Raw genomic sequence first — 25,154 nt, forward strand, 5'->3', positions numbered from 1 at the left:
CTTTATCTGACTGTTCCTAATCTCAATATTCCATTAGTTTTTAAACAAACCCCAACATGACATTTGCCATCTTTATTGACAGTTGAAATTAAAAGCTAACTTTTTGTGGTTCGGAGATGCAGACTCCCTGTAGATTTCTGAATTCAATCTCTACCTTGCCTGTTAAAATGCACAAGTTCACTGTTTATGTCTGTTCTCATTTATTTAATCCACATTACATTAATGTGCAAAACTCCTTGTTCACTCCCATCCTATCTGTATCGCTCCGCAAACTTCTTTTTGTGTCATACTCACCACTTGTCTCCGCTCCAATTTTTGTGTCATTCGCAAACTTGCCTACAATATACTCACTTTCCTCATCTAAGTCATCAAAATACTTTGTACATTTTTTTGTCCCCCAGAACAGATTTATGTGGTCCTCCACACTTTGACATCCTGTAAAATAAAACACTTAATCAAACTTTTTGGATTGGGATTTCAAAAATCCTCTCTCCACGTTAATACAGTCCCTCCAAAGCCAAGGCTCCTTTCTTATTCAGTAATCTTATGCATGGGTGCTATCAAACACCTTCAGAAAATCAAAACATATTACAATCACCGTTTCCTCCATTTTCTCCAAGAATTCCAATACATTTATCAGGCAAGATTTCCATTTTGTAAAGCCATTCCCAGTTTTCTGCTGGAACATCCTTTTTTAAAGACTCCACCATTTTTTTCAATAAATGATGTTAAACTAAGTAGCCTCAGTCAATCTTTTGTGTGCCTTAACTTTTTATGAGTGAAGGTGTTGGTTGAAGGATCTACTATCAGCCGTCACTTCCACCTGCTGGAGAAGCACTGTCATCTACTGTGAAAAACTCAACAAATTGTGTCTATGTTCATTTACTGAGAAAGCAATTCCACAAATGTTCTAGCTCATCACCTTCTGCTGGCGGTCCCAGATTTTACGAAGCTATTCATTGAAAGTCGACAAGGCTAATTAACATCAAATCAAGATCAATAATTGAGCAGAAATATCTCAATTCCTGGTCACGTATTTTTGTTCATCTCGTTTTAGGACATTAGCTTTGACAATGTGGAGACTGTATGGGTGGAGCTGTGAAATACCAAGGGACAAAAAACATTAGTGGGTGTCATAGACAGACCCCTAGACTGCAGTGGTCGTATCGGAATAGTATTAAACAGGAAATTAGCCAAGCATGTGATATGGAGACATCTGTGACCATGGGTGATTTTAATCTGCATCTAGATTGGACAAATCAAATTAGCCACAATGTCTTAGAGGAAAAATTCCTGGAGTACATACAGGATGGTTTTCTTAACCAATATGTGGATGAACCAACTAGAGAGCAGGCCATCTTAGACTGGGTACTGTGTAATGAGAAGGGAATCATTGCCAATCTAGCTGCGTGAGACTCCTTGGGGATGAGTGACCATGACATGATACAACGTTTTTTTATCAAGATGGAGAGTGAGCCAGCTGATTTGGAGACTAGGGTGCTGAATTTTAATAAAGGAAACTATGAAGATATATAAGGCATGAGTTGGCGTTGATAGATCAGTGAAAGTTGCTTAAAGGTGTGCCAGTAGATAGGCATTGGCAAATATTCAAGGAAATCATGGGGGAACTGCAACAACTATTTATTCCTGTCTGGTACAAAAGCAAAATGGGTAACAGGGCCAATCCATGGCTTATAAAGGAAATTAGATAGCATCCAATTGAAGGAAATAGCATAGAAATGGGCCAAGAAAAATAACAGGTCTGATATTTGAGAGCAGTTTCGAATTCAGCAAAGAAGGACCAAGGGATTGATTAAGATGGGGAAAACACAGTACAAAAGAAAGTAAGCTTGCAGGGAACATGAAGACTGATGCTACAAGGTTCTACAGTACATGAAGAGAAAGAGATTGATGAAGACAAATGTTAGGTCCCTATAGATGGAAATTGGGGAAATGTATAACAAAGGACAACGAACAGCTGAGCAATTGTATACATCCTTTAGTTCTGTCTTCACAAAAACCGACAGTTATACAGGAGGTGGGTGAGGCTGCAGTTGGAGCATGTGTTCTGTTTTGGTCACCTTGCTCAGGGAAGGATGTTATTAAACTGGAAAGAGTGCAGAAGAAATTTATAAGGATGTTGCTCGCACTCAGTGTTATAAGGAGAGGCTGAACAAGCTTTTTCTTTTCTTGGCAGTCTAGGAGACTGAGAGGGGATCTTATAGAACTGTACAAAATTATGAGAGGCAGACACTCAGTTTTTTTTGTCTTGAAGAAGTTTTCCTCCTCTGTCTTTCCAATCTGCAGGCTCCCTGCCTCTATTCCTGATGAAGGGTTTTTGCCCGACACGTCGATTTTCCTGCTCCTCGGATGCTGCCTGACCTGCTGTGCTTTTCCAGCACCACTCTCATCTAGACTCTGGTTTCCAGCATCTGCAGTCCTTTTAACTAGTTGGTTTATATCAGACAGGCAGAGATTAGTGTCAGTGACTGTGGGGCTGGTTTATATCAGACGCGGGAGATTGGTATTAGTGACTGTGAGGCTGGTTTATATCAGACTGGAAGAAACTGTTGTCACTGTCTGTGGGGCAGGGTGAAATCAGACATGGGGAGACTTGTGTCTGTGGGGTGGTTTATATTCGACAGGGGGTGATTGGTGTCAGTGAGTGAGGGGCTGGTTTATATCTGACAGGAGGAGTTTGGTGAGGATGTTATAAAGCCAGAAAAGGATCACTTCATGTTTTAATTCTCTTTCAAGGCATACTGGGCACTCAAGGGTTAAACACTCCACTGTGAACAGACTCACTCCAGGATCAATTACAGAATAGACAGAACATCTCAGTAGGATAACTGAATCTTCGAGAAGGAATCCATTGCAGCCACACATGTGGATTCCTCTGCAGCCTCAAGCAACGGTATTTGTCCTCCCCAGCCAAGACTGATAGCCTTGGCTGCAACCCTGTTCAACTGCCTCCTGCTCCTATTATCTTGCTTCTCTCCGTATTAGCATAGGGATGTGAATTCCCCGTTGAAAACAGGCAAAACCCTTCAGTTTTAATCTCTTCCCATTGACACATGATCATGAAGAATACGATAATCAGTTGTTATCGCAGGACATCAACATTCACCGGACCTTGTAAAATTATAATTGCCCATCTTAAACAATGTAACGACAGTCAACCATGTGGATTATAGACCTTTTGTATCACCACAAGTAGATACACAACTACTTTCAGGGACATGGAGAATCTCACGCTGCACTCCAATAATAAAGCATCTGCTGTTGTACTCAAACTTGTGTCGCCTGGATTTGTGGAACAAAATATAGATTAACAGCCTCACAATTCTATGTTTGATTTTTCATTTTCAATCAGGAAGTGTCTGCTTCACCTTCCCATATCTAACAAACCATCAGATTTCATCTCTGCAGCCTCAGATCCTCTCTGTAACCACAAATAAACACTGAGTGCCGAAGATATTTAGCAGGTGCAGAAGCATCTGCAGAGAGCGAGAACAGAGTTCAAATCCAGGTCTGACAGTGTGTCAGAATAAAGCTCAATCTTGTGGTACTGCCACATTGACAATTGTTAGTGCCAACACCTCAGTCAAAGTCTCTTCATTGTCCTGTTTTTTATCGAATGGCAGTGGTCTACAGTGCAGAACAAGTCCCTTCAGCCCATTGATTCTGTGCCAGTCAAAAACAACCATCAAACTATGGTAACCTCATTTCTCAGCCCTCGGCCCATCACCTTGTATCAGGTAAAAACAATGACTGCAGATGCTGGAAACCAGAGTCTAGATTAGAGTGGTGCTGGAAAAGCCCAGCAAGTCAGGCAGCATCCAAGGAGCAGGAAAATTGACGTTTCGGGCAAACAGTACAGACTACAGATTCAAAAACACCAGCAACGGTTCTCCTTCAAGACCCATCACCTTGTATGTCTTGGCATTGCAAGTGCACATCTGAATACTTCTTCAATGATTTGAGAGCTTCTGTCTGTAATGCCCTTCCGGCAGTGAATTCAGTTTCTCACCACCCTCTGGGTGAAAGCCTTTTTCCTTCATTACACAGACCATGAGTATAGGAGTTAGGACATCATGTTGAGGTTGTACAGGCCTCTTTTAGAATACTGTGTCCAATTCTGGTCTCCCTGTTATAGGAGGGGTATTGTTAAACTGTTCAGAAAATATTTACAAGGATGTTGCCAGGACTGGATGGTTTGAGTTCGATGGAAAGGAGCTTGAAGGTTGAGGGGTGACCTTACAGAGGTGTATAATATAATAAGGAGCATATATAAGGTGAATGTCAGATGTCTTTTCCCTCGGGTGATAGACTTCAGGGTTTGTATATGAAGAGGAAGTGATTAGAGAGATATGGAACAAGTACAGGTAAATGGGACTAGGGTAAATTAGGATATCTGGTCAGCATGGATAAGTTGGGCCGAAGGATCTGTTTCTGTGCTGAAAGTCTCTATTACTCAATGACATGGTTGAGATGGATAAAATAATGAGGGGTGTTCATAAGGGAGACAGTGAGGAAATTTTCCCCTTGGACTAGGGAGCTTATTCCCCCCTAGACTTCAGCACTAGGGGACATACTTTTAAAGTGAGAGGAGAAAGATTTAAAAGGGAAATGAGGGTCAGCTTTTTCTACACAGAGAGTGGTTCGTGAGGAATTAATGGATGCGGGTACAGTTCCAATGTTTAAAAGGTATTTGGACAAACAGGAAAGTATTGAAGGGATATGGGCCAGGAGCAGGTGGTGGGACTAGTTTTGTTTGGGATTATGGGTAGCATGGACTTTGGGGGGAACCAAAAGGTCTGTTTCCATGCTGTATGACTTTATCACTGACATTCCCCTTAAGTCTCCTGCCCCTTACCTTAAATATCTGCACTGCCTTCCAGTCTTTCCAACATTTGTCTTTATTGGTTCCTCCATCAAGGGGAATATTTCCTTACTGTCTACCCAATCAACACCGCTCATTATTTTGTACATCTCAGTGATCTCATAGAGTCAAACAGATGTACAACACAGAAACAGATCCTTCAACCCAACTCGTCCATGCCAACCTGATATCCAAAATTAACCTCGTCCCATTTACCAGCACTTGGCCCTCTAATCCCTTCCAGTTCAAATTAAAAATCACCCAACACCAGGTTATAATCCAACAGGTTTATTTGGAACCACTAGCTTTCCAAACACTGCTCCTTCATCAGGTGGTTGTGGAGTTTTCTTCTACCCCTCCCGATGCCTTTTATATGTTACTAGCCTTGTACTGGCCTGCACTTCCTCTTGCATACATGCACCGCCTGTTGCATGAAAACATTGCCCCTTAGGACCCTTGTAAGTCTTTCCCCTCTCACCCTAAACCTATGCCCTCTAGTTCTGGACTCCCCCACCCCAGGGAAAAGACCTTGTCTATTTACCCTATCCATGCATCCATGACTTTATAAACCTCTAGAAGGTCACTCCTCAACCTTCGACACTCCAGGGAAACCAGTTCCAGCCTATTCAGCCTTTCCTGTAGTTCAAACCCTCCAACCCTGGCAACATCCTTGTAAATCTTTTCTGAACCCTTTCAAATTTCACAACATCCTTTCTATAGGAATCAGAGCAGAATTGCACACAATACTCCAAAGGTGGCCTAACCAATGTCCTGTACCGCCACAACATGACCTCCAAACTCCTTTACTCAATGCTCTGACTAATAAGGGAAAGTATATCAAATGCCTTCTTCACTATCCTATCTACCTGTGACTCCCCTCTCAATCTCTCTGGTCTAAGGAAAACGAACCAATCTTTCCAGTCGCTCTTCATAACTGAAACTCTCCAGCTCAGACAATATCTTTCCAAGTCTTGAGTGCTAACACATCCCTCCTTAAATGGGGATTCCAGAAATGCAGACAACAAGCTAGCTGTCCCCTAGCCAATGTTTTCGATAGTTCTAACAGAACTTCCCAGCTCAAACTCGGTGCTTAACAAGGAAAGGCGAGTTTATCACCTGTGCTGGTGTTTAAGTGACTGGGGGACATGCACAACAAGGTCCCTCTGATCTTCAGTGCTTCCCAGGGCCCTATAGTTCATCACGTATTCCCTTACCATGATTGCCCTCCTATGATCTAAGCCCATCTTCCTCACTGTTTGCCACCACACTGGTTTTCATATCATCCGTGAACTCACTGATCAATCCTCCAACTTTCAAGTGAAAGTTATTTCAATAAACCTAGAAACTGCGAGGTCCCAATACTGGCCTCTGCAAGATCCAACTGGGAGAAAATGAGGACTGCAGGTGCTGGAGATCAGAGCTGAAAATCTGTTGCTGGAAAAGCGCAGTAGGTCAGGCAGCATCCAAGGAGCAGGAGAGTCGACGTTTTGGGCATGAGCCCTTCTTCAGGAATGAGGAAAGTGTGTCCATCAGGCTAAGATAAAAGGTAGGGAGGAGGGACTTGGGGGAGGTGCGTTGGAAATGCGATAGATGGAAGGAGGTCAAGGTGAGGGTGTTAGGCCAGAGTGGGGTGGGGGCGGAGAGGTCAGGAAGAAGATTGCAGATTAGGAGGCGGTGCTGAGTTCGAGGGATTTGACTGAGACAAGGTGGGGGGAGGGGAAATGAGGCAACTGGAGAAATCTAAGTTCATCCCTTGTGGTTGGAGGGTTCCTAGGAGGAAGATTAGGCGCTCTTCCTCCAGCCGTCGTGTTGCTATGGTCTGGCGACAGAGGAGTCCAAGGACCTGCATGTCCTTGGTGGAGTGGGAGGGGGAGTTGAAGCGTTGAGCCACGGGGTGGTTGGGTTGGTTGGTTCGGGTGTCGCAGAGGTGTTCTCTGAAACGTTCCGCAAGTAGGCAGCCTGTCTTCCTAATATAGAGGAGGCCCCATCGGGTGCAGTGGATGCAGTAAATGATGTGTGTGGAGGTGCAGGTGAATTTGTGGTGGATATGGAAGGATCCCTTGGGCCTTGGAAGGAAGTAAGGGGGGAGGCAATTTTGCATCTCTTGCAGTTGCAGGGGAAGGTGCCGGGAGTGGAGGTTGGGTTGGTGGGGGGTGTGGACCTGACGAGGGAGTCACGGAGGGAATGGTCTTTTTAGAATGCTGATAGGGGAGGGGAGGGAAATATATCTCTGGTGGTGGGGTCTGTTTGGAGGTGGTGGAAATGACAACGGATGATACGATGTATATGGAGGTTAGTGGGGTGGTAGGTGAGGACCAGTGGGGTTCTGTCCTGATGGCGATTGGAGGGGCGGGGCTCAAGGGCAGAGGAGCGGGAAGTGGAGGAGATGGGGTGGAGGTCATATTCGATCACGTCTGGGGAGATATTGCAGTCTTTGAAGAAGGAGGCCATCTGGGCTGTACGGTATTGGAACTGGTCCTCCTGGGAACAGATGCGGCGGAGACGAAGGAATTGGGAATATGGGATGGCGTTTTTACAGGGGGCAGGGTGGGAGGAGGCGTAGTCTAGGTAGTTGTGGGAGTCGGTCGGTTTATAGTAAATGTCCGCATTGATTCGGTTGCCTGAGATAGAAGGGGAAAGGTCTAGGAAGGGGAGGGAGGTGTCTGAGATGGTCCAGGTAAATTTGAGGTCGGTTGGTAAAGTGGATGAACTGTTCAACCTGCCTCCACGAGGCAGCGCCGATACAGTAATCAATGTAGCGGAGGAAAAGGTGGGGGGTGGTGCCAGTGTAGTTGCGGAAGATGGACTGTTCCACATATCCTACGAAGAGGCAGGCTTGGCTGGGGCCCATTCGGGTGCCCATGGCAACTCCTTTTGTTTGGAGGAAGTGGGAGTGTTGGAAAGAGAAGTTGTTCAGGGTGAGGACCAGTTCAGTCAGTCGAAGGAGGGTGTCAGTGGAAGGGTACTGGTTGGTACGGCGGGAAAGGAAGAAGCGGAGGGCTTTGAGTCCTTCATGATGGAGGATGGGGGTGTACAGGGACTGGATGTCCATGGTGAAGATAAGGCGTTGGGGACCGGGGAAGCGAAAATCATAGAGGAGGTGGAGGGCGTGGGTGGTGTCCCAAACGTAGGTGCGGAGTTCTTGGACTAAGGGGGACAGGACCATGTCGAGGTATGCAGAGATGAGTTCGGTGGGGCAGGAGCAGGCTGAGACAATGGGTCGGCCGGGGCAGTCAGGTTTGTGGATTTTGGGCAGGAGGTAGAAACGGGCGGTGTGGGGTTGTGGGACTCTGAGTTTGGAGACGGTGGATGGGAGATCCCCTGAGGTGATGAGGTTATGGATGGTCTGGGAGATGATGGTTTGGTGGTTGGAGGTGGGGTCATGGTCAAGGGGGCAGTAAGAGGAGGTGTCCGCGAGCTGGTGTTTAGCCTCAGCGGTGTAAAGGTCGGTGCGCCAAACTACTACCGCGCCTCCCTTGTCTGCCGGTTTGATGGTGAGGTTGGGGTTGGAGTGAAGGGAGTGGAGGGCTGCACGTTCTGAGGGTGAGAGGTTGGAGTGGGTGAGAGGGATGGAGAGGTTGAGGTGGTTAATGTCGCGGCGGCAGTTGGCTATGAAGTGATTGAGGGCAGGTAAGAGGCCAGCACAGGGTGTCCAGGTGGATGGGGTGTGTTGGAGGCGGGAGAAGGGGTCGTCAGAGGGTGGGCGAGAATCCTGGTTGAAGAAGTAGGCACGGAGGCGAAGCGGCAGAAGAATTGTTCGATGTCTCGCCGCGTGTTGAACTCGTTCATCCGAGAGCGTAGGGGAATGAAGGTGAGGCCTTGTACAGCTTGGGGAAGGTAGAAAGGGACAGTGGTAGCGTCTTTACCTCTGAGCTAGGAGATTCAGTTTCAAGTCCCACCTGGTCTAGAGGAATACCGTACCATCACTGAACAGGTTGGTTGAGAAACTATCTCCAAGGTGTTTTCTCCTCTCCTGAAATCCTGAATAGACATTCCAGCAACACCTCTGCACCTGAATGGCACTGTCTCTTCTCAATCTAATCTTTCTTCCTTCCATCCGAACCTCTTTTGGGAGATTTACAGCATTCACTTTACCCCAGGGAAGTGAGTTTTGCAGCTTTTAAAAACTTTTACGTTTGTGTCTTCACTGAAACAGCAGCAGGAATTTATCTTCTTGGATAACACACACACACAGACACACACACACACACACACACACACACACACACACACGGACTGAACCCTGATCTCGGATGATGACCTCTGCAGGGAGACAGACATCAACTGTAAATAACCTCTTGGATCTTCCTGTACATCGACAGCATTGGTCTGTTTGGGTGCCTGCTTTTCTAAACTGTGTCGAAGCAACAAATGATGATAGATTCATAACAGTTTTCCTCCAATCCATGTTTAAGGCACGTGTTTGTGTTATTTTTCACTGAGTGTTGCTATAATCTTCTAAAATTGGGAGTGGCCTCCATCTCAGATGACCACACCAGCGTGCCTTGGGGACCCTGAGGAAATGATTAGGGAAGTGTATCTGTACCATGCCACCTTCTGCACCCTGTACTGCCAGATAGTGCTCCCTCAGTATCTCAGAAAGCACCTCCTCTGTATGTTTATCCCCAAAGCACCTCGACAGAACATTCATGCCCTCAACACCTCAGAAAACAAACCTGTTACCCCCTTGGACCGTGTTCATCCCCAAACCTGTTCTCACTGTGGTGACCCACAGCCACCCCCAAGATTGGAGCCCTTATTTGGGTCCCTGGATTGATTATAGAATGTGGAAGCAGGCCATTCGGCCTATCAGGTTCACACTGACCCTCGGCAGAGCATCCCATCCCCCCACTCTATCCCTGGATCCCTTCATTTCCACTGGCTAATCCACCGAGCCTGCACAGCTTTGGACAGTGGGAGGGAACTGAAGCACCCGGAGGCTGACACGGGGAGAATGTGCAAACTCCACACAGACAGTCGCCCGAGGCTGGAATCGAACCCGGGTGGGGTGAGGCAACAGAGCTAACCACAGAGCCCCTGTGACAATCCCACTATCTCCTCCCTGTTGATGACCGTTTGATGTGTATACCCGGGGAGTATCTAACTTGTCTAGCGTTTATTTAAGAAAGATTAGGGAAAAGGACAATGCCTCCACAAGCTCAAGATGCTTGGTCCCCCTCTAAAAAATATTTGTATTAGTTTCAAACAGAGACTTTATTCACAAAAAAATGATGTACAAACGTAGTAACTAAAGTTTGGTTCTGTACAGTCTTTACTACAAGCCTTTATGATGACATAAATACTTCTCTTGGCTGATTAACTGAAATGTTAGATCTGAGCTGTTCCTTCTTAATTAACATCATAAAGTTACATTGATAAGGATTTTTGTGAAGTGCCATAAATCTTTATCTGTTCCCCCATGCACCCGCGCCCTCCAAATACAATGCCTTACAAAGGCTTAAACCTGAGCTGAAAATGTGTTGCTGCAAAAGTGCAGCAGGTCAGGCAGCATCCAAGGAGCAGGAGAATTGACGGAAACATCGATTCTCAAGCTCCTTGGATGCTGCCTGACCTGCTGCGCTTTTCCAGCAACACATTTTCAGCTCTGATCTCCAACATCTGCAGTCCTCATTTTCTCCTAAAAGCCTTCAACCTGTTTGTCAACTTTCAACAGAAGCAACCTCAGGGCATGAACACAGACTGAGTTGCTCAGTCACACATGATTGATTGGGTCAGATCAGATTCTCAAGCAAACACCCGCACAGATTGCTGGGGAAATTCAGCAGATCAGACAGCAACGGTGAAGAGAGAGAGGAACAATTCACATTTCAAGTGACCCTTCCTCAAAACGGTCTGTTCTGAAGGAACTTTTCCGCAGAAATGACTGGATTGAAAGGTGAACTCTCTCTCTCTCTCCCTTCACAGATGCTGCCGGACATGCTTAGCTTCTTCAGCAATCTCTGTATTGATGGTTCAGGTTTCCAGCGCGTCTGTACAAGTTGATTTTAGTGTTGAATTCCCAAGCTTGCTCTATTATAGAGATTGAATTCCTCTGCTACAAAGGGGGGTCTCAGTTACTTAAGCTAACTGGTTCGTGATGCCAACATTGTTGGCTCAATTTCTATCATGGAGGAGAAAGTGAGGTCTGTAGATGCTGGAGATCAGAGCTGAAAATGTGTTGCTGGAAAAGCGCAGTAGGTCAGGCAGCATCCAAGGAACAGGAGATTCGACGTTTCGGGCATAAGGCCTTCTTCAGGAATCAGATTCCTGAAGAAGGCCTTATGCCCGAAACGTCGAATCTCCTGCTCCTTGGATGCTGCCTGACCTTCTGTGCTTTTCCAGCAACACATTTTCAGCTCAATTTCTATCATGTCTGAAATTACCATCAAGGCCCCAACTTCTCCACCTCGCCCCTCCCCTGAGGTGTGTAACCCACCAGTCCTCTCTCTCTGACAAGAAAGCAGCTCTCGGGTCCTCCTGGTCTACAATAACTTCCCAACTTTAAAAAGGCACTCCAGTAAGAGAGCTCTTTACATGGTTCAGATCAAAATCCTGGAGTTCACTCCCTAACATCAACGTGGGACACCAAGGGCTATAGCAGGAGAATACAGCTCACCCCCACCATCCAGGCAACTGGATGGTGTGGTAATCTCATGCAAGTGAAATTTGCAAGTAACCTTTATTACAAGGTCACGGTGGATGGTCACTAAGACTGTTTCTTTCCCTCTGTTCAAATCAGTGTAACGGAGAACCAAAGGATGGGGTGAAAATGACAGTGATAGCATTTCGTAGGTTGGTGTTTGTTTGAGGTTGCATCATCTCTATGAATGTTTGAACACTTATTCAAGGGCATGCAGTTAGCTGCCAGGGGATATGGTGGGGGCTGGTACAATTGCGACATTTAAAAGGCATCAGGATGAGTATGTGAATAGGAAGGGTTTAGAGGGATATCAGCCAAGTGTTAGCAAATGGAACTAAATTAAGTTGGATATCTGGTTGGCATGAATAAGTTGGGCCGAAGGGCCTGTTTCCATGCTGTGCATCTCTCTGGTTAGACTGTTGCAGAGTTTCAGACAGGGCTTGGATTGTGTGTCTCTCTCATACTTTCTCAGAATCTGCAAACGCAATGTCTCCATATTTCCACAAAACATTAAGAAAGAGAAAAAAAAAGGTCAGTACTGAGGGAGTGCCACACTGTTGGAGGGTCAGTGATACGTTAGTGTTGCACTGTCAGAGGATCTGTACTGAAGAAAAGCTGCACTGTCAGATTGTCAATACTGAAGGATTGCTGTACTGTCAGAGGGTCAGTTAGGATGGAGTGCTGCACTGTCAGAGGGTCAGTACTGAGGGAGTGCTGCACTGTCAGAGGGTCAGTACTGAGGGAGTGCTGCACTGTCAGAGGGTCAGTACTGAGGGGAAGTTGCACTGTCAGAGGGTCAGTACTGAGGGAAAGTTGCACTGTCAGAGGGTCAGTGCTGAGGGAGTGCTGCACTGTCAGAATGTCAGTACCGAGGGAGTGCTGTACTGTCAGGGAGTGAGTGCTTAGGCAGTGCTGCACTGTGAGAGGGTCTGTAATGAGGGAGTGTTGCACTGTCAGAAGGTCATCATGCAGTGAGCACTCCACTGTCAGAGGGTCATTACTGAGGGAGTGCCACTCTGTGGAGAGTGAGTACTAAGTTAATGTTGCAGTCGGAGGATCAGTAAATAGGCAAACCTGCACTGTCAGAGGATCAGTACTGGGGGGCGCAACACTGCCGGACCTTCAGTACTGAGGGAGTGCTGCACTGTCAAAGGGTCAGAGCAAAATGAGCGCTGCACTATTGCAAAGTCATTACTGTGGAAGCACAACATTATCGGAGCATAAGTACTGAGGGAGCACTAAATTGTCAGAAGAACAGTATCGAGAGAATGCCACTCTGTCAGAGGTGTTGTAGTGAGGAAGTGCTGCATTATCAGAGGGTCAGTATTGAGGGAGCACTATTGAGGGAATGCCACCCTGTCAGAGGTTCTGTAGTGAGGGAGTGCGACACTGTCAAAGGGTCAGTACAGAGGGAGTGCAATACTGTCAAGGGTCAGTGCTGAGGAGGCGCTGCACTGTCAGAGGGTCAGTACTGAGTGAGTGCTGCACTGTTAGAGGGTCAGTACTGTGGGTCCATTGGAATGTCAGAGGGTGAGAATGGATGGAATACCGCACTGTCAGAGTTTCATTACAGTGCAGTGCCACACTGTCAGAGAGTCACTACTGGGGGAGTGCTTCTCTGTCAGAGGGGCAGTACCGAGAGAGTGTCACACTGTTGGAAGGTCAGTACTGAGGGAGTGGCACACTGTCAGGGAGTGAGTTATGAGGGAGTGCCACACTGTTGGTTGGTCAGTACTGTGGGTGTATCGGAATGTCGGAGGGTCAGAATGGAGGGAATACCGCACTGTCAGAGTTTCATTACAGTACAGTGCCAAACTGTCAGAGTGTCACTACAGGGGGAGTGCTTCTCTGACAGAGGGGCAGTACTGAGAGAGTGTCACACTGTCAGAGGGTCAGTACGAATGGAGTGCTGCACTCTCGGAGTGTCAGAAGTGAGGGAACTCCACGCTGTCAGAGTGTCAGCATAGACAGAGTGCTGCACTGTCAGAGGATCAGTATTGAGTGTGTGCTGCACTGTTAGAAGGTCAGTACTGGGGGAGTGCAGCACTGTCAGAGGTTCAGTATGCGGGAGTGCAACACAATTAAAGTGTCAGTACTGAGGGAGTGCTGCATTGGCAGAGGGTCAGAACTGGCAAAACACCGCACTGTCAGAGGGTCAGTACTGAGGAAGTGCTCATTCTCGGAGGGTCAGTAAGGAGGGAGTGCTGCACTGTTGGTCAGTCAGTAAGGAGGGAATGGCGCACTGTCGGAGCAAGAGCACTGTGAGAGGTCTGTACCGGGGGAATGTCACACTGTCCAAGGTTCAGTCCTCAGGGAATGCTACACGATCAGAGGGTCAGTACTGAGAGAGTGCTGCACCATCAGAGGGTCAGTACTGAGGGACTGCTGCACTGTCTGAGTGTCAGTCCAGGGGAAGGCCACACTGTCAGAGCGTCAGTAATGTGGGAGAACTGCGCAGTCGGTAGGTTGGTAATGAGGGAGTACCGCATTGTCAGAAGATCAGTCCTGAGGGCGTGCTACACTGAGAGAGGGTCAGTACAAAACGAGCACTGCACTTTTGGAGGGTCATTACTCAGGGAGAACAACATTGTCAAAGGTCAGTACTGAGGATGTGCTGCATTGTCAGAGGGTCAGTACTGAGGGAGCACTGCACCGTCAAAGGTCAGTACTGAGGATGTGCTGCACTGTCAGAGGGTCAGTACTGAGGGAGCGGTGCACTGTCAGAGGGTCAGTACTGAGAGTGTGGCACACTATTGGAGAGTCAATACTCAGGGAGCACCACGCAATCAAAGGGTCAGTACGGAGACAGTGCCTCACTGTTGGAGTGTCAGTACTGAGAGAGTTCCTCACTGTCAGAGGGTCAGTATGGGGCAGTGCCGCATTGTCATTGACTTTCCAAAATGTGGCACACCCTCAGTACTGATCCTCTGACAGATCGCCATACACACAGTGCTGAGGGAGTGCCACACTTTTGGAAAGACAGTATTGAGGGAGTGGTGCACTGCCAGAGGGTCAGTCCAAAGGATGTGCCGAACTATCGGAGGAGAGTACTGAGGGAGCACTGCACTGTCAAAGGGTGAGAAGTGTAGGAATGCACACTGTCAGTGGGTCAGTACTGAGGGAGTACCGCATTGCCAGAGGATCAGTATTGAGGGAGTGTTACACTGTCAGAGGTCAGTACTGAGGGAGTGCTAAACTGTCAAAGGGTCAGTACAAAATGAGCACTGAACTGTTGAACGGTCATTACTGAGGGAGAACAACACTGTCGTAGCGTCAGTGCTGAGGGAGTGCTGCACTGTCAGAGAGTCAGCACAGAGGGAGTGCTGCACTGTCAGAGGGTCAGCACAGAGGGAGTGCTGCATTGTCAGAGTGCCGTACAGAGGAAGTGCTGCACTGTCGGAGGGTCACACGGAGGTCTGTACTGAGGGAGTGTCACACTGTCAGAGGTTAAGTCCTCAATGAATGCCACCTTGTCAGAGGGTCAGTACTGAGGGAGCATTGCACCATCAGAGGGTCAGTACTGAGGGACCGCTACATTGCCAGAGTGATAGTACTGAGGGAGTACTGTACTGTCAAATGTTCAGGACTGAGGGAGTGCTGCACTGTCAAAGGTGCAGGACAGAGGGTGTTGTCGCACTGTCGGTGTCAGTACTGATGGAATGCCGCACTGTTGGAGAGTCAGCACTGAGGGATAGCCGCACTGTCAGGAGTTTAGTACTGAGGGAGGGCCGCACTGTTGGAGTGTCATCACTGACAAAGGGCCGCACTGTCAGGAGTTTAGTACTGAGGGAGGGCCGCACTGTCAGGAGTTTAGTACTGAGGGAGGGCCGCACTGTCAGGAGTTTAGTTCTGAGGGAGGGCCGCACTGTCAGGAGTTTAGTACTGAGGGAGGGCCGCACTGTCAGGAGTTTAGTTCTGAGGGAGGGCCGCACTGTCAGGAGTTTAGTACTGAGGGAGGGCCACACTGTCAGGAGTTTAGTTCTGAGGGAGGGCCACACTGTCAGGAGTTTAGTACTGAGGGAGGGCCGCACTGTCAGGAGTTTAGTACTGAGGGAGGGCCACACTGTCAGGAGTTTAGTACTGAGGGAGGGCCGCACTGTCAGGAGTTTAGTACTGAGGGAGGGCTGCACTGTCAGGAGTTTAGTTCTGAGGGAGGGCTGCACTGTCAGGAGTTTAGTACTGAGGGAGGGCCGCACTGTCAGGAGTTTAGTACTGAGGGAGGGCTGCACTGTCAGGAGTTTAGTACTGAGGGAGGGCTGCACTGTCGGAAGGACAGCACTCAGGTAGTGCAGCACTATCAAAGGGTCAGTACTGAGCGAGTGGTGCACTATCAGAGGGTCAGTACTGTAGGTGTGTTGCAATGTCAGCAGTTTATTACTGAGGGAGTTCCACATTGTCAGAGGATCAATGGTGACGGAGCTCCGTACTGTCAGTGGGTCAGTACTGAGGGAGTGCTGCACTGTCATAGGGTCAGTACTGAGTGAGCACTACTGTTTGAATTAGTCAGTACTGTGAGAGTGTCAGTACTGAGGGAGTGCCTCACTATTGGAGGGTCAGTACTGCTGGAACACTGTACTGTCAGAAGGTCAGGACTGAATGTGCGCTCCATTGTCAGAGGATCAGTATTGAGGGAGCGTTGCACTGTTAGAGGTTAGGACTGACAGAAAGCATCAATGCCAGAGGGTCAGTACTGAGGGAATGCTGCAATGTCAGACAGTCAGTACTGAGGGAGTGCTGTGGTCGAAGAGGATTATCTGGAATTACAGAACACAGAACATAGAAACGTACAGCATGGAACAGGCCCTTCAGCTTATGATGTTGTGCCAAGGATTAGAACATAGAATATTATATTGCAGTACAGGCCCGTCAGCCTTCGATGTTGTGCCGACCTGTCATACCAATCTGAAGCCCATCTAACCTCTACTATTCCATGTACGTCCATATGCTAGTCCAATGACGACTTAAATGTACTTAAAGTTGGCGAATCTACTACCATTGCAGGCAAAGCATTCCATCCCCTTAATACTCTCTGAGTAAAGAGACTACCTCTGACATCTGTCCTATATCTATCATCCCTAAAGTTAAAGCTATGCCCCCTCATACTCGCCATCACCATACTTGGAAAAAGGTTCTCCCTTCCACTCTGCCTAACCCTCTGATTATCTTATATGTCTCTATTAAGTCACCTCTCAACCTTCTTCTCGCTAACGAAAACAGCATCACGTCCCTCAGCCTTTCCTCGAAAGACCTTCCCTCCATACTAGGCAACACCCTCGTGAATCCCCTCTGCACCCTTTCCAAAGCTTCCACATCCGTCTTATAATGTGGTGACCAGAACTGTACACAATATTCCAAGTGCAGCCGCACCAGAGCTTTGTACAGCTGTAGCATAACCTCATGGTTCCGGAACTCGATCCCTCTATTAATAAAAGCTAAAACACTGTATGCCTCCTCAACAACCCTGTCAACCTTGGTGACAACTTTCAAGGATCTGTGTACCTGGACACCGACGTGTCTCTGCTTATCTACACTGCCAAGAATCTTACCATAAGTCCAGTACTTTGCATTCCGGTTACTCTGACCAAAGTGAATCACCTCAGACTTGTCCGCATTAAACTCCACTTACCACCTCTCTGCCCAGCTCTGCAGCTTATCTATATTTCTCTGTAACTACAACATCCTTCCTTCCTATCCACAACTCCACTGACCTTAGTGTCATCTGCAAATTTACTAACCCACCCTTCTACACCCTCATCCAGGTCGTTTATATAAAAGACGAACAGCAGTGGACACGACACCAACCCTTGCAGTACATGACTGGTAACTGGACTCTAGGATGAACATTTCCCATCAACCATCACTCTCTGTCTTCTTTCAGCAAGCCAATTACTGATCCAAACTGCTAAATCTCCCACAATCCCATTCCTCTGCATTTTGTACAATAGCCTACAGTGGGGAACCTTATCAAACGCCTTGCTGAAATCAATATACGCCACGTCAACCAATTTAATCACATCTACCTGTTTGGTCACCTTCTCAAAGAACTCAATAAGGATTGTGAGGCACGACCTACCCTTCACAAAACCGTGCAGACTATCCATAATCAAATTATTCTTTTCTAGATGATTATACATCTTATCTCTTATAACCTTTTCCAACAACTGAAGTAAGGCTCACTGGTCTATAATTACCAGGGTTGACTCTACTCCCTTTCTTGAACAGGGGAACCACATTTGCTATCCTCCAGTCCTCAGGCACTATTCCTATAGACAATGATGATTTGAAGATCAATGCCAAAGGCTCAGCAATCTCCTCCCTGGCTTCCCAGAGAATCCTAGGATAAATCCCATCAGCTGAAAATGTGTTGCTGGTTAAAGCACAGCAGGTCAGGCAGCATAAATCCCATCAAGCCCAGTAGACTTATCTATTTTCGCATTCTGCAGGATTTCTAATACCTCTTCCTTGTGAACCTCAATCCCACCTAGTCAAGTAGCCTGTATCTCAGTAATCTCCTCGATAACACTGTCATTTTCTAGAGTGAATACTGTCGAAAAATATTCATTTAGTGCTTCCCCTATCTCCTCTGACTCCACACACAACTTCCCACTCCTATCCTTGATTGGCCCTAATCTTACTCTTGTCATTCTTTTATTCCTTAAATACCTATAGAAAGCCTTAGGGTTTACCATGATCCTATCCGCCAACAACTTCTCATGTCTCCACCTGGCTCTGCCGAGCTCTCTCTTTAGGTCTTCCCTGTCTACCATGTAACTCTCAAGTGCCCTGCCTGAGCGTTCACATCCCATCATAACTTAAGCCTTCTCCTTCCTCTTGACCAGAGATTCCACTTCCTTCGTAAACCACGGCTCTTGCGCTCTACAGCTTCCTCCCTGCCTGACAGGTACATACTTATCTAGGACACACAGGAGCCTTTCCTTGAACAAGCTCCACATTTCTAATGTGCCCATCCCCTGCAGTTTCTTTCCCCATCCTATGCTTCCTAAACCTTGCCTAATCGCATTGTAATTGCCTTTCCCCCAGCTGTAACTCTTGCCCAGTGGTATACACCTATCCCTTTCTATCACTAAAATAAACACAACAGAATTGTGATCGCTATCACCAAAGTGCTCACCTCCTTCCAAGTCTAACACCTGGCCGGGCTCAATACCCAGGACCAAATCTAATATGGCTTCGCCCCTTACTGGCCTGTCTACATACTGTGTCAGGAAGCCCTCCTGCACACACTGGACAAAAACTGACCCATCTATAGGACTGGTACTGTAGTGTTTCCAGCCAATATTTGGAAAGTTGAAGTCCCCCGTGACAACTACCCTGTCTCTCTCACTCCTATCGAGAATCATCTTTGCTATCCTTTCCTCTACAACTCTGGAACTATTCAGAGGGATGGGCTATCAAAGCTGGCCAAGCCAGTGACACTCACATCACAGAAAATGAATATTAAAAAAAAGAATGCCTGCAAGATTAAAACAGCTCCACACTGTCCGAACTGCCATCTCAGCCTCTTCTTATTGAGGAGGACAAAAGAATCTCACCTTGCCTTTCCCATGCTCACCTTTCTCACCAAAGCCCAATATTCACCCCGGCCCTCACTTATACCAACCAGCAGCACTGCCACCACCAACACAGCAGCCCCTCTCAAAATGTCTTGTCAGTAAATTTTTATTAACTGGTTACTTCAATTACAATGCAATCTCTACAATCAGACTCAGTACCATTTAGGTGACAACCAATTTTCTAACAGATTTTCTCGATCTCTCTCCTTTTTTGGTTAGAGGGAGGGAGGGAGGGAGGTGGAAACACGAAAGTGATGTAAGATATATGTACAACAGTGAGACAGGAAAGCTAGTATGGCTCATGTTGACTCTCAGACACCGCAGAGTGAAGCAACACATTTACTGCATAATAAACATAACATTTCATCCCAATCACATCCAGTGTGACAGAAATAAAATGCGGATCGGTTGGACAGGCTGGGTTTGTTTCAGCTGGAGTTTAGGAGAGTGAGGGGTGACGTCACTGAAGTGTCTAAGATCCTGAATGGTTTGATAAGGAGGATGTGGAAAGGAAGTTCCCTCTTGTGGGCCATTCCTGAACGAGAGGGAACTGCTTTAAAATTGTGTTCACCCTCTCAGGACAGAGATGAGGAGATTTGTTTCCAATCAGAGGGCAGTGCAACTTTGGAACTCTCTGCCCCAGAAGGTGGGCTCACTGAGTATTTTAAGACACAGGTTGATAGATTCTTGTTCAGGGATGTTGGGGGGAGATGGAATACAAATCACAAACAGATCAGGCCTGGTCTTATTGAACGATGGAGAAGGCACGAGGGGCCGAATGGTCACCGTCTGCTTCTTTCCCACATGATCCAAGGACTGAGCGCTTTGTTCAAAATTCATTCACTGGGATGTAGGTGCCACTGGCTGTGGGCAGCATTTATTACCCAGAGGGCAGGTAAGAGCCAACCACATTGGTGTGGGTCAGGAGTCACATGTAGGCCAGATCAAGTAAGGATGGCAGCTTCCTTCCCTAAAGGGCATCAGTGACTCTGATGGGTTTTTCCTGACAATTAAGAATAATTTCATCAATAGGCTTATAATTCTAGATTTGTATTGAATTCGAATTCCACATCTGTCGTGATGGGATTCGAATCAGGGTCCCCAGAATATTACCTGGAGCTCTGGATTAACAGTTCAGCAATGATACCACGGGACAGTTACCGATCTACAAAGAGACAGTTTTAATGGTGGAAACCAAAACCTTGATCAAACAGGTAGAAATTAAGGAGAGCCTATAGAATGGAGGAGAATTGAAGGGAATGGGGGAAGAGAATGACCAAGTTTAGGTTCAAGGCAGCTGAAACTAAAGCCATCAACAGGGAGGAGAATAAAATAAGAAACTGTCATGCAGCTGGAATTGGATAAGTGCAGATCCCTCAGGGAGGTGTGGAACTACGCAGGGAGGACAGGGTGAAGGCACGGGTAGGTTTAAAAGCAGTGAACCAAATTTTGAAATTTTCTTCATGAACATAATATAGATCAGGATAAAACTGAAATAGGCGTCTAACACAACTTGCTACAAGGACACAGTGAATAGAATCTGAGGTGATCATGAGAATATGGAGGTAGAATGTGGGAGACAAGCTGGGACTGTATTGGATTCGTCATGGTGAGAGGGAACAAATGCTGGATACAGGGTTTCAGCAGCTGATGGACTGACACTGAGGTGAGTCATCGGAAACTGAGCAAGTGACCACCATCTAATAGGACAGAGAAACTGATCCATCAGCCTGAAGCTAACTGACCACGTGGCTGTCAGTGACTCCAACACAAGTGAATGGAAACATTGCTCAGAGCCTGTTTCTGTAACATTCAACACAACCAGGAAATAAAAGTGAATAATTAGCTGCAAACAAGGCCAGTGCTCTGTTAGAGTCAAAATCACTCAATGTTCAGTTAGTGACCATTATTGACTCACAGAATATTCTAACCCGCAGAATCACAGTAAAAGGTGAAAGTAAACAACATTCTTGGCAAAGACATATTGAACCAACTGCTTGTATAAAAACAGCTCAGAACAAAGGGGCTGAATCCTCCACAAACTGACAAACACAGATACCATCAGATTTATAGATAGAGATTGGAATTCTTTAGAAAAACCCTTCCCTGTTGATGGTGTGTGGGAGAAACCATTCTCAGTGAGAACTGCCACTTAATTTCCTTTGAAAAGAATCTCTGTTTCCCCTCAGAAAGGCAGGTGTGTCGCTCACTTACAGACTGACTTACAGACAAAGGAAACCTGAACTGAGATTCGCAGGTTAATTAAGCTATCAGTGACAGTCCATTGCACACAACAAGAGCTTAGACCACAACAGATTCTAGTGAAACCAACAATGCAATGAAAAAGGTGAATTAGTCTCTATAATCATGCAGCCTCTCTCAATCAAATAATATCAGTCAACTTCCAAACATTTTAAAACTATTAATACCAATGTATACATGTTTATTTCCATTCCTAATTTACTCCAAAAAATATACCTGGTTATTCTCTTTAAAATATATTTTAAATGGTCAGTTCATAATCACAATTCATTTCCAATTATTCTTAGTGCAAAGAAATTTGCAAACTAAAATAGTTCTCAAGTCAATAATGACACTGGAAACATTGTTATGTAGTTCAACCATATTTCGAAATATTGTTTTGGTTCATTATTGCAGTGAAGCTAAAATTAAAATCTATTTATTTTCTCTATTTCCTTCCATTACTTTATTCCCTAATAATAATGCATGACATAATGGGTGACAAGCATTAAAATGATGTTGAGGGGGATCCAAGATGGCGGCGACCCAGCAAGTCTGAGTCTATAGTGCTCTTCCCAAGACTTGGGTAAAGTGGGTCACCCACCCCCACCACACTCACCAAATCATTCATAATAGCTGTTAACTTTAAATAGTTGCTTAGTATTATATTTAAATAGTCTAATATTTAGTAAAAATGACCAAAGGGAAGGGAGCCCGCAGCTCTCAACAAGCAGGACCCCCTCCCCCACCCTCTCCCTCGTCAGCTGCAGCAGAGGCGTCCACAGCCGCCCCGGGGGACTTACCGACGGTAACAAGCCTTGTGGAGAATTACCAAGCTGGACGCGAAGATTGATGCCTTCATCGAGGAGTCCCGACATCGCTGGGAATCACTCTCGGCCGAGCTGCAGAAGCACGGCCGAGACATCCAGGAACTGGAGCGCCGAGTCGGAGGGGCGGAGTTAAAGGCCGCGACCTCGGAGACGGCAGCTCAATCGGCTGCCGATCAGGTCCGGACTCTCGAGCAGCGAGTCCGGACCTTAGAAAATCATATTGACGACCTCGATAATCGAGGTCGTCGAAAAAATATTCGGTTGCTGGGCCTTCCCGAACGGGAAGAGGAAGGCCAGCTTACAGCATTCCTGGAGCAGTGGCTGCCACAGCTTTTAAATCTACATGCTGGATCAGGCCAGGTAAGGGTGGAATGGGCCTACCGGGTCGCAATACGGGGGCCTGGCTCAAACCAGCGCCCACGCCCGGTCCTGTTCCAGCTGCAGAGCTATAGGGAGAGGCAGATGCTCCTAGAAGCCTCAAGAAATCTCGGAAAAGACCCCCAAGCCATGATCTATAAAGGATCCAAGATCATGCTATTTCAGGATTTTTCCCCAGCTCTGGTCCGAAAGAGGAAGGCATTCGATGAGGTGAAGAAGCGTTTAAGGGACTTAAATACTCAGTACTCCTTACGCTATCCAGCGACGCTACGTTTTAACCACAAAGGATCCATATATAACTTCAGTTCACCAGAGAAGGCTAAGGAATTCTTGGACTAAATTAAATAAACTGTAAGAGATTGTGGATGCTGGTTTGCCTTTCCCCCCACTTTGGTCTATATTCCCCCCCCTTTTTTTTCTTCTTCTCTCCTTTTTTGACCTCAGTGTTTAATATTATCATGGGGGGGGCGGGGAGAGGGATTTGATTTTCTCCCCCCCCCACTTGGTTTGTTTTCTTTTATTACTTTATGTATATATGTGGGTATGTATGTATGTATGTATATATACGTTGGGGCGATTGGTTAATGTTGGTGGGGGGAGGTGGTTATATTATTCGATTTTACCTGTGTCTTTAGGAGTGGGGTTGTTTTTCCCCTATTATTTTGTATTATTATATCTAATTATTACTTGTTGAGATTGTAATGTTATAGTTATATATTTATATACGGTACTAACATTCTCAAATATATCCAGGTGTTGGTGTGGGCGGGGGTAGGGTGCTCACTGTTAACTCTAGCTTTGTATTATATTTGAATTCTCCTCATTTTATTGAGGAGCACCTGGGTCAAGGGTGGGGCATTGGTTGAGAGAGGATAAGATGGACTTTTGGAGAGGAAGTAACGCTCCCTGGGAACAAGGGGGAAAATCTCCATTTAGGTACTTTTTATATTTTTTTTATTTCGAAATAGTTTTTTATTATATTGTTGTGAGTGTAATAGAGAGCCTTTATTTTTGTAAATTTTATATGCTCCATGCTCGGGATGTTCCAGATAGGGTTTCCCCTCCCAAGGGGTCTCGGATCTGCCCAGATGATTATGGTTGATCAGTCGGTTAAGTGGTGCACCTGGAATGTCAAGGGGAGTAATTCGCCAGTCAAAAGGAAGAAAATATTATCAAATCTTAAGAAGGAAAGAGTTGATATAGCTCTCCTACAAGAAACACACCTGTCGGATAAAGAACATTTAAAATTATGGCAGGGCGGATTTGATCAGGCCTTTTTCTCTTCTTTTAGCTCAAAAAGTAGGGGAGTTGTTATTCTTGTTCGGAAGAATTTCCCTTACAAAATTCTAAATCAGATAAAAGATGAATTTGGACGATATATTTTGATTAAAGCCCTCGTAAATGGAGAGGAATATGGGATTCTAAATTTGTACTGCCCCCCGGCACACCCCTCTAAATTTATAACGGAAGCTTTTTCAAAATTGATGGCCTTTGGTGCCCGTCATACAATTATAGGGGGAGACTTTAATTGTATTATGGATCCGGAAATAGATAGGATCCCAAGAGTGCTGCCGGAGTATCTCCCAGATCTAGACAATTGGCGGATCTGAATAAAGAATTAGGATTGGTAGATGTATGGAGATGTCTTCATCCACAGGGTAGAGATTTTTCTTTCTACTCTAATCCACATAAATGTCATACAAGAATTGATATGTTCTTTGCCCCATCGATTTTTTAAAATTCTATATTATCCTGTAAAATAGGTACTATAGCGATTTCCGACCAAGCCGCTGTATATATGGAAACTAAGGCAAGGAACAATGGGACATCCACTCGGCATTGGCGTATGGACCCCTTCCTGATAAAAGATAGTAAATTTGTAAAGTACTCTCCCAAGAATTTAAAACTTTTTTAGAAATTAATTCAGGTACGGCTAGCAACCCATCAATGATGTGGGAGACCATCAAAGCTTATGCACGAGGTTTGATCATCTCCTACTCAGCGACTCAGAAGAAACTGAAAGGAGAGCAACAGCGTCTGCTCGAAGCTCGCTTAAAAGCAGCTGAAACAGCATACGCTGATAGACCTTCTATTATAAAATTGCAAAGGATTACGGCTCTTAGGACAGCTCTAAACACTACGCTTACTCAAACGGCTAAGAGGGAAATATTATTTGCAAAACAAAGGTTATATGAATATGGCGACAAACCGGGTAGATACTTAGCATTTCTTGCAAAGAAAAAGAAGGCCCCTCAGACTATTATGACTATCAAGGAAAGTACAGGTACCTTGACTCATGATCATAAAAAGATTAATGCGATCTTTAGAGAATTTTATTCTGAGTTATATAAATCGCAGGATTGTGAAGATAGGACTAGGAGGATGCAGTCATTTTTTAAAAATTCGACCTTTCCGGACTAGACTCCAGAACAGGTATCAGCCTTAAATGCTCCTCTAACAGTCCAAGAAATATTTGATGCAATTAGGCAACTCCAGAGCGGAAAGGCACTGGGTCCAGATGGTTTTCAAGCTGAATTCTATAAAGAATTTACAGAAATATTGGCTGATCCACTTATGGACATGTATAACTTTGCATATAGTCAGGTTTG

The sequence above is a fragment of the Hemiscyllium ocellatum genome, assembly GCF_020745735.1.
Source record: "Hemiscyllium ocellatum isolate sHemOce1 chromosome 15 unlocalized genomic scaffold, sHemOce1.pat.X.cur. SUPER_15_unloc_3, whole genome shotgun sequence".
NCBI lineage: Eukaryota > Metazoa > Chordata > Chondrichthyes > Orectolobiformes > Hemiscylliidae > Hemiscyllium > Hemiscyllium ocellatum.